Raw genomic sequence first — 9968 nt, 5'->3', positions numbered from 1 at the left:
GACGAGAAAAAGATTGCTTGCGTTTCACGAATTTTTCACCGTTTCGAGAATTTTATGGCGAAGCGAAACGGGACAGATTGGCTCATCACTACAAATAATAGGTTCATTCAAATAAATGTAAAAACAAAGATATTACAGGGTTATTCTGCAACTTTGGACTATTTCCAGGGAGACGTTTGTATTGTTTAGCCCAGATATATGGGGTTATTTACGACTGCTGCTGCAGTTGCAGGACCACAAGTTTCCCTGTAGTCAGTGGGGCAAATAAAATCCCACTTAGTACTTGGGTCAGCATGCATTCCTTGTACTTCTGCTCGGCGCCGTTGCAGTCCTGCAGCGGGTACCCTCAGTTTGCGGGTAGGATTTTCCCTGCGGGTATAGAAGCGGGGTGGCAGGATACGCGTCGTGGGTCAGGTTGCATATTTCTTATATTATATTACCTATATTATCTATATTTTACTTCTGTAAACATTTTTTAAAGCTTTTTTTTACCCCCGCCCACTTCTGATGATGTCACTTCCGGTTGGCAGTAAGACCACTTCCTGTTCGATGGCGGTCAGAAGGTCGGGTTGCGGATAAGGCAGTTGCAGGTCGGGTTAGGAAGCAGTTTAAAGTTAGTAAAGATGCAAGTTGCGGGTCTGGGTTGCTGGTCCGGGTCTCAAAAATTGGTTCCACGCAGTTTCTAACTAGGGATGAGCGGTTCGGGATTTGGCCAAGATTCGGTCTTTTTCGGCAGGATTTGGCTGAATCCACGCTCCTCACCGAACCAAATCCTTAAAATCACATGACTTTTTGTCATGTAATTAGGGTTCGGATTCGGTTCTGGAACAAATCTCTCACGAAGGATTCGGGGGTTCGGCGAAACCCAAAAAAGTGCATTCGGTGCATCCCTATTTATAACACATATATATATATATATATATATACAATTCTTTAACATATTTAAGGGGACATTTACTAGGGATGCACCGAACCCACTTTTTTGGGTTCAGGCCAAACCCCTGAACCCACACTGAAGGATTCGGCCGTATCCCGAATCGAATCCTAATTAACGTATTAATTCGGATTGGAAGGAGTTAAAAAAAAATTTCACCTGGCAATTTAACCCTTTCTGAATGCTTATTAACATGCCGGGAACCGCGGATCCGCCCAAAAATGCTCATTTTTTTCATGATTCGTGGTTTTTGGTGCCAAACTTTGATTTCGTTGTGGGAACAAAACTGGATTTTTTTGTGATTATGCAACAAAACCATTACAAATCCAAAAGCAAAAATACGCCATCTAAAACCGATCTAAAGAGCACATAGAATTCAATGGCAGGTGTCCCTTTCACAACAAGAAGATCTTTCCTTGCTTCGTGGTTTTAGAGGTTTTTGGGGTTTTTTTAACGCTGTCATTTGTGCGACAATATGAAAAAGTTGCAGTGTGTCCCCCCCCCCCGTCTTTATTCGTTGATGCATTTACAATTCAGATCTTTTGATATTTGTGATAAATGTGTTTAGTCATGGTTTCAAAAACCTCTAAAACCACGAAAATCCAAATGTTGATAAATGTCCTCCTTAAAGTGTGTGTTTGTGTGTATATATGTATATATATATATATTTCTCCTTGTAGATTGTAAGCTCTTTTGGGCAGGGCTCTCTTCACCTCTTGTATCGGTTACTGATTGCTTTATATGTTACTCTGTATGTCCAATGTATGGAACCCACTTATTGTACAGCGCTGCGGGATATGTTGGCGCTTTATAAATAAATGTTAATAATAATAATAATGTAGAGTGTAAGCTCTTTTGGGCAGGGCCCTCTTCCCCTCCTGTATCGGTTATTGATTGCTTTATATGTTACTCTGTATGTCCAATGTATGTAACCCACTTATTGTACAGCGCTGCGGGATATGTTGGCGCTTTATAAATAAATGATAATAATAATATATATATATATATATAGTTTCAGTACAGATAGTTTCAAGTTTATTGTCATATACAAATAACAATGAAGCATCATTACTGCAATTAAATTTTTTTGACCCGTGTTCCTCCCAATTTTACATAGACAAAAAAAATATATATATATATCTGGCATATATTTGGCACAATGACCAAGCGCAAGTGGCTAAGCCGCTAAGGTTATTGAACGGATTGAGAACAACTTGCAAATAATGATATTTTTCCCCAGTATGACAGATTTCAACACACGCAATTAAGAAAAGCCTTGTTGATAAGGAATCCATACGTTTGGTAATGGGAGCATTGTGCCCCCTAGTGGAGCAACCACAATATGTGCTGATTTTTCACCCTCTTTATGGGGGGCATTTACTACTGTTCAATTTGTGTTTTTTTGCGCTAAAATACAATTTTGTTGCGGAAAGAAAAATGCAGAAAATGATGCAGCAAATCCGAAAGCAAACAATCAGAAAGCTGTCGAGATCATGTAGAAGTCAGTGCCAGGTGTACTTTTTACAAATAGAAAATTTATTTTTTTTGCTTTGTGGTTTTTGTGTTTTTTCTATGTCTTTTTTTTTCATGCTTTTTCAATTCAGATCTTTTAATAAATGGCTAGTCATTAGTCGTTTTAGTGTAAGGCTAATGTCCCACGGGGAGATTCAGTCGCTGCAATTTTTAAAAAGAGAGTTCCAGCGACAAGTCGCTCGTCTTTTCCCAACAAGCAATTACTAGAAGCCATGGTCGAACTGGGGGGTGAAGAGATCACTGGGGCTGCCGCCCCAGGGGCCCCGCATTTCCCCAGGGTGCCCCCTAACCCCCCCAATTACTGCCCAACGTCCCCCCGATCACGCTTAAGTCAAACACGTCAGGGTAGGGACACCTGTGGGCAGGGGAGCGCCGACAGGGGTTGGGCCGCCGGGGACCATTAGGGCCGGGGCCCACCAGGTTCTTTCCTGTTGTCCTGGGTCCAGTTCGGCCCTGAACGGAGCGATTCTATTTCCCACAAATCCAGGTTTCATATTCCCCACCCACAATTAGAAATTATATTCAGTGCAATGGGGAAATTGCAGTAACTTCCCGCTCAGTGTATGTATGTATGTATAACTTTATTTATAAAGCGCCACAAGGGTACGCAGCGCTGTACAGTGGGTTTTATTTTCAGCAATCCCAATTGGTTTGAATGACAATGCTTTCTTTGTAAAATCGCTCGAAAAGGGGTCTCATAGCGATTCAGAGCGACATCGCTGCATACATAAGTAGCGCTTTATAAATAAACATATACATACAAAGATATACATTAGAAGTGGTATCGTCGGTTTAGGCACCGGTGATTTATATTCTTCTCTATGTAGAGACAAAACGAGCGACTTGTCACTGGAACTCGCTTTTTAAAATTGGCAGCGACTGATCTCTCCGTGGGACATTAGCCTAAAGGAGTTTTGTCGTGGTTTTAAATAACTCAAAAACCACAAAAATAAGAATGTTGATTATTATTAACATTTATTTATAAAGCGCCAACATATCCCGCAGCGCTGTACAATAAGTGGGTTCCATACATTGGACATACAGAGTAACATATAAAGCAACTAATAACCGATACAAGAGGGGAAGAGAGCCCTGCCCAAAAGAGCTTACACTCTACATTATTATTATTATTAACATTTATTTATAAAGCGCCAACATATCCCGCAGCGCTGTACAATAAGTGGGTTTCATACATTGGGCATACAGAGTAACATATAAAGCAATCAGTAACCGATACAAGAGGGGAAGGGAGCCCTGCCCAAAAGAGCTTACACTCTACATTATTATTATTATTATTAACATTTATTTATAAAGCGCCAACATATCCCGCAGTGCTGTACAATAAGTGGGTTTCATACATTGGACATACAGAGTAACATATAAAGCAATCAATAACCAATACAAGAGGGGAAGAGAGCCCTGCCCAAAAGAGCTTACAATCTACAATGTTGATAAATGAGTTCATGATGTGAAATTCTTTGGTTTGTGTAAGCAGAATTTATTTACATTCAAATTGATTTAAATAGAAAGCATAGTGTGAGGGCAATGCACAATAGGAAAGCAGGACTTTTTTGTGCACCCAAAAAATAAATCTGTTCCCTTGTACTGTACTGGGCCACTAAAAATTCTGGTTTGCCTTTGAAAAAAAATTTTCTAGCCAAAACAGGCCCTTGGATGTTCTGGGATAATGAATAAAGGATTAGTGGTACGAGGGTAAAGGAAAGTGCCTGGGATGAACATATGTGCCCGAATACAATCTCAGCTTTAAAGGGGAACTCTACCCAAACACAACTTAAGCGTTTTGAAAAGTAAACATTATTTTGAAACCAACTTTGTATTAGCATCAATTAAAAAAATGCAGGCTTTTCATGATTTTTAATGTAATAAGATGGTTTGGAAGAGTTCCCTAAGCCCCGCCCCCTGTGATGTCAATAAGGAAAGGAACATCACAGTGCAATGCATTATTGGTTATGTTCTTTCAATCAGGTCTGCGCTTTTGTTGTGGGTTATAGTTCCTGCCTGCTGTCTGTAAGCTGTGGAGAAGTTGTTACAATTTGGAACATCAATGTTTTAGTCCCTCCTCCCCTGCCAGGATTTCAAATGATGCAGAAAGAGAAGAACTGTTTTGCATCTGGATTTCAGCATATACAAATGGTATTTATTCCTACCTTTTGAAGGAACAGATTACAGTGATTCGGTTTGGAAGCCGGAGTTCCCCTTTATGGTGTTTGCAAAGACCAGAGAAATGGGAAGGTTTTAAAGCAAATTTGATATCAAAGATGGTGACAATAATCTTCAAGCACATTACAGTATTCCAGAAGAATGTGAAAGATTTGGAATAAATCTTTAAATCAGACTATTGCCCCTAAACAGGTACTGAAATAGTTTTTTATTAGGGGTGGGTTTGTGGTGTAAGTCTCCTAATGCAAAGATGGTGGCTTTTGAGTTGATATTTGGTTGTGGATATTATCTCAATTCATGGTTATAGCAACACAAAAGGGGAGTGGCAAAAAGGTCCCTCATTTTGGGCTATAGCTGAAAAACAGGCTGGAAGAAGGTTGAAATTAGAAGATCTATTGAGGGTAAAGCCCAGTAGATGCTTATTACTGGATATCAAATTGAAAAGGTTTGAGATTGATTACTATCTATGGGCCTCAGTGGATGGCAGATAGGAAGGAACTTTAGGGAGAATAAGGAGGTGATTTTAATAAGGTAAGAATACCCGTGGAGAGGTACAGTAAATACAAGGGGATTTTTCTAAATGAAGTCATTGAAGCTTTGTAGATTACTGGGGGTGGTAGGAAGGGAATTCCCATGTATACAGGCCCGGATTTGTGGAGAGGCCACGAAGGCCCGGGCCTAGGGCGGCAGCCCCGCTGCAGCCCTTGCCACCCCGCCACAAGAACATTTTTAAATTTGGCTCCCATACGGAGCAGTCGGTACCTCTCCCCACTGCTCCGTATGGGAGTTAAAATGAGCGTTCGCGCATGCGCAATGGGGAGATGGCGCGTTGCGCATGCGCACTGGGGGGCGCTTCCGCGCATGCGCACGGGGGACACCCACAGGGGCGGCCTCGGGGCGCCCAGGATAGAAATCCGGCCCTGCATGTATATTTGTGACAATCAGAGTAGATTTCATCAAACATATGTTAAGTGTTAGGGAAACCTTGGTATTTTTCTACTTTTATTTGAATATAGGCTATTAGATATTCCAGGTTAGGGGATCTCTACTTTAATAGAAATTAGGGGCCAACATTTTTGGAGATGAGTTGCTATAGACCCTTTTCAAATTCATTTTTTTATAGCAAAGTTCTAACATATATTACAATGGTGGCTAAAGGCAAATGAGTATTTTTGGCATTTTCCAACCCCCAGCCCTATGTTTTGTTAGGGGTGAGGGCCCAGGTCCTGATAAAAATGAATTGGAGTTTGAAAGGGAAGAAGAGATTGGGAGAGAGTTTGCAAATTACAAATGTTCCGCGTTTGGAATGAATTAACAGCCATTTTATTTTTTAACTTTGCTACCCTTGGGAGAAGTGAGTACCAGCTGAAGTTCTACTGTGTCATTGCACTCAAAGGCATTCCGTAATGATTTCTATGGTATAGTTTTTATTACTATATTACACAGTTCACATAGCAAAAATTTTCCTCTGCCATTTAACATTTTATTCTTGAACCAACAAATGTATTTGTAGCTGTAATATTGGTGTGTAGGCGCCATCTCAGTGCAATGTGCCTGAGTCTGAGCTTTCAGCCAGCGCTACACATTAGAACTGCTTTCAGCTAACCTATTGTTTCTCCTACTACCATGTAACTGGAGGAGTCCCAAGCCGGACTTGGATTTCTTACTATTAAGTGCTATTCTGATACCTACTGGGAGCTGCTATCTTGCTCCCTTCCCATTGTTCTGCTGATCGGCCGCTGGGGGAGGGGGGGATGTCACTCCAACTTGCAGCGCAGCAGTAAAGTGTGCCTGAGTCTGAGCTTTCAGAAGGAGCCAGCGCTACACATTAGAACTGCTTTCAGCTAACCTATTGTTTCTCCTACTACCATGTAAATGGAGGAGTCCCAAGCCGGACTTGGATTTCTTACTATTAAGTGCTATTCTGATACCTACTGGGAGCTGCTATCTTGCTCCCTTCCCATTGTTCTGCTGATCGGCCGCTGGGGGAGGGGGGGATGTCACTCCAACTTGCAGCGCAGCAGTAAAGTGTGCCTGAGTCTGAGCTTTCAGAAGGAGCCAGCGCTACACATTAGAACTGCTTTCAGCTAACCTATTGTTTCTCCTACTCCCATGTAACTGGAGGAGTCCCAAGCCGGACTTGGATTTCTTACTCTGGAGTGCTATTGTGATAATGGGATAATGGAACAGAAGATATTACATCAACCCCAAGGAAGCAACTCTATTTCAGAGAACTTGGGTCCTTTTTTTCACACTTTTATCGCCCATAAGTGAGTGTCTTAACAAAGTCTGTAATCTGTAATTTCGTAACTGTTATGTTGCCATATTAATAAGCAGCCATACTAAAGGGCTTTCGTAGTCTAGCCAGTATGTGGACTGCAAATACTGCACACTTCCATACTTGTACGTGGGGCAGCCAAGGAACCACCTATAGTTCCAACCAGTACCCGACCCTAACCTGCCTAACTACCCACACCTCACCCGGCCCGCTCCAGCCCCGCCTCTGACATGACGGATATAAATCCTGAACCCAACCCACGGGTCCTGTGGGTTTTGGGCTGGCCCCCACATTACTATCGAACCAGGTCCAGACTGGTATTCAGAAAACAGATCCAGGCATATCAGGAACATAGAGGCCCAAATAGCAGTTGATTAAAATGATTGGTCTAACATCTCTGGGGGGGCTTCTCTCCAACAGAAAGGTCTCTCAGATGGAAATTATAATCCTTTTGCCCAATGGTTAAAAGACCCTGGTGAAAATGCATTTGATGCATGTGTTTTATCCAATATTGCAGTACTTTTTTCCATGTCCATCTTTATATTTCATCCATATATGAATACAAATGTGTTTCTATAGATTTTTTTTGTACATTTAAAACATTGGTTGCCGAAAACTGGCATAAAGCTTTATGCTCCTCTTTTCTATATCCCACCCCTTACAGGTACAAATGGAAATTCAACTTAATATAAGAAAAAATTCTGGCAAAAGAAAACAAAAACTGGAGGTATTGTGCCTGACGAAGGGGCCTAAAGGTCCCCATCCACGGGCTGATTCTAGCTGCCGATACCAGTCCTTTAGACAGATTTGGCAGCTAATAGGCCCATGTATGGGCACTACCGACGGGCCTGCCCGACCGATATTTGTCCTGAAATCGCCCAGATATCGATCGTGCAGGTTAAAAAATCTAGTCGGATCGGGGACCGCATTGGCTCGTTGATGCGGTCCCTGAACCGACTTTGCCTATACCAGTCGTTATAATTCAATCGATCAAATTAGCCTACATGTTCCCCGATATCGCCCACCCATAGGTGGGGATATCGGGAGAAGATCCACTCCGTTGGTGACCTCGCCAAGCGAGCGAATCTTCACGTGTATGGGCACCTTTAAAGCTCCGAAAGCTTGCAATGTATTTTTATTGTTAGCCAATATAGGGATCATTTCTACAATACTCTTGTATTTCTGATTTTTTTTTTATTATGGCAAAAGAAAAAAAAGAATAACTTTGCGATGGCCGGGAATCGAACCCGGGTCAACTGCTTGGAAGGCAGCTATGCTTACCACTATACCACCATCGCTCACAGAAGCTTTCTTTTCCTGCAAATCTCTCTATTCTGCTTTACGGCTCAGCAGCTACATTACAGAAACATCAATATTACTATACGTAAAATTCCCAGCCTGTTCTGTTCTGCCGAAGGCATGAAGGTCAGTACTGTAGCAGGGATTGTACATCTGGCGTCTATGTGGCAAAGCTAATCCCCTCAGGATCCAATGCATTCCTCTGCTGGAGAATGAATTACTCACTGTGCCGTGCTGCACCCTCGTCTATCTCCAATCAGAGGAATAGGATGGTTTCCTAGCATTAACATTAACTGAAGTTTTATTAAATGTTAAAAATATCACATTGCTGAGAATTCCAATAGGATTGTTCTGCCCCCAATGCGGGGTAATTATATCTTAGTTGGGATCAAGTACAGGTACTGTTTTATTATTACAGAGAAAAGGGAATCATTTAACCATGAAATAAACCCAATAGGGCTGTTCTGCCCCCAATGCGGGGTAATTATATCTTAGTTGGGATCAAGTACAGGTACTGTTTTATTATTACAGAGAAAAGGGAATCATTTAACCATGAAATAAACCCAATAGGGCTGTTCTGTCCCAATAAGGGGTAATTATATCTTAGTTGGGATCAAGTACAGGTACTGTTTTATTATTACAGAGAAAAGGGAATCATTTAACCATTAAATAAACCCAATAGGGCTGTTCTGCCCCAATAAGGGGTAATTATATCTTAGTTGGGATCAAGTACAGGTACTGTTTTATTATTACAGAGAAAAGGGAATCATTTAACCATGAAATAAACCCAATAGGGCTGTTCTGCCCCCAATAAGGGGTAATTATATCTTAGTTGGGATCAAGTACAGGTACTGTTTTATTATTACAGAGAAAAGGGAATCATTTAACCATTAAATAAACCCAATAGGGCTGTTCTGCCCCCAATAAGGGGTAATTATATCTTAGTTGGGATCAAGTACAGGTACTGTTTTATTATTACAGAGAAAAGGGAATCATTTAACCATGAAATAAACCCAATAGGGCTGTTCTGCCCCAATAAGGGGTAATTATATCTTAGTTGGGATCAAGTACAGGTACTGTTTTATTATTACAGAGAAAAGGGAATCATTTAACCATGAAATAAACCCAATAGGGCTGTTCTGCCCCCAATAAGGGGTAATTATATCTTAGTTGGGATCAAGTACAGGTACTGTTTTATTATTACAGAGAAAAGGGAATCATTTAACCATGAAATAAACCCAATAGGGCTGTTCTGCCCCCAATAAGGGGTAATTATATCTTAGTTGGGATCAAGTACAGGTACTGTTTTATTACTACAGAGAAAAAGGAAATTAATTTTAAAAATCTGAATTATTTGATTAAAACGGAGTCTATGGGAGACAGGCTTTCTGTAATTCGGATTTGGATCTCCATGACTTAAGGTATGGAGATCCAAATTACGGAAAGACCCCTTATCCGGAATATTCAAGGTCTCGAGCATTCTGTATAATCGGCTCTATACATGTATTGGCACAACCTGAACTTGAACAAAACATTTTTTTTTTGGAAGTGGAAAATATATTCCTGGAATGGAAAGGCACTGAAAATGACCTGGGTAAATGCTACAAATATTTATTAACCACACATAAAAAAAAGTAACATTTACTATGGAAGTTGAGCCCAAGAGGGTCAACTAATTGGATGATGAGGTTAGCCTCAAGGGCAACCGTTTCAAGTCAGATGACTAGAGTACTATGCATTATA

At 41.0% G+C, this 9968-nt stretch overlaps 1 non-coding gene across 1 annotated transcript; it reads right to left on the bottom strand.

The window, feature by feature from the left end:
• Nucleotides 1-8152: 8152 nt before the first annotated feature.
• trnag-ucc lies at nucleotides 8153-8224 on the bottom strand. Its single transcript has one exon. It is a non-coding gene; the product is annotated as a tRNA-Gly (tRNA).
• Nucleotides 8225-9968: the final 1744 nt, after the last annotated feature.

This window comes from Xenopus tropicalis, chromosome 8 (assembly GCF_000004195.4).
Source record: "Xenopus tropicalis strain Nigerian chromosome 8, UCB_Xtro_10.0, whole genome shotgun sequence".
Lineage (NCBI taxonomy): Eukaryota > Metazoa > Chordata > Amphibia > Anura > Pipidae > Xenopus > Xenopus tropicalis.
The sequence above is the reverse complement of the archived record's forward strand: the minus strand, read 5'-3'. Positions and strand labels throughout refer to the sequence as shown.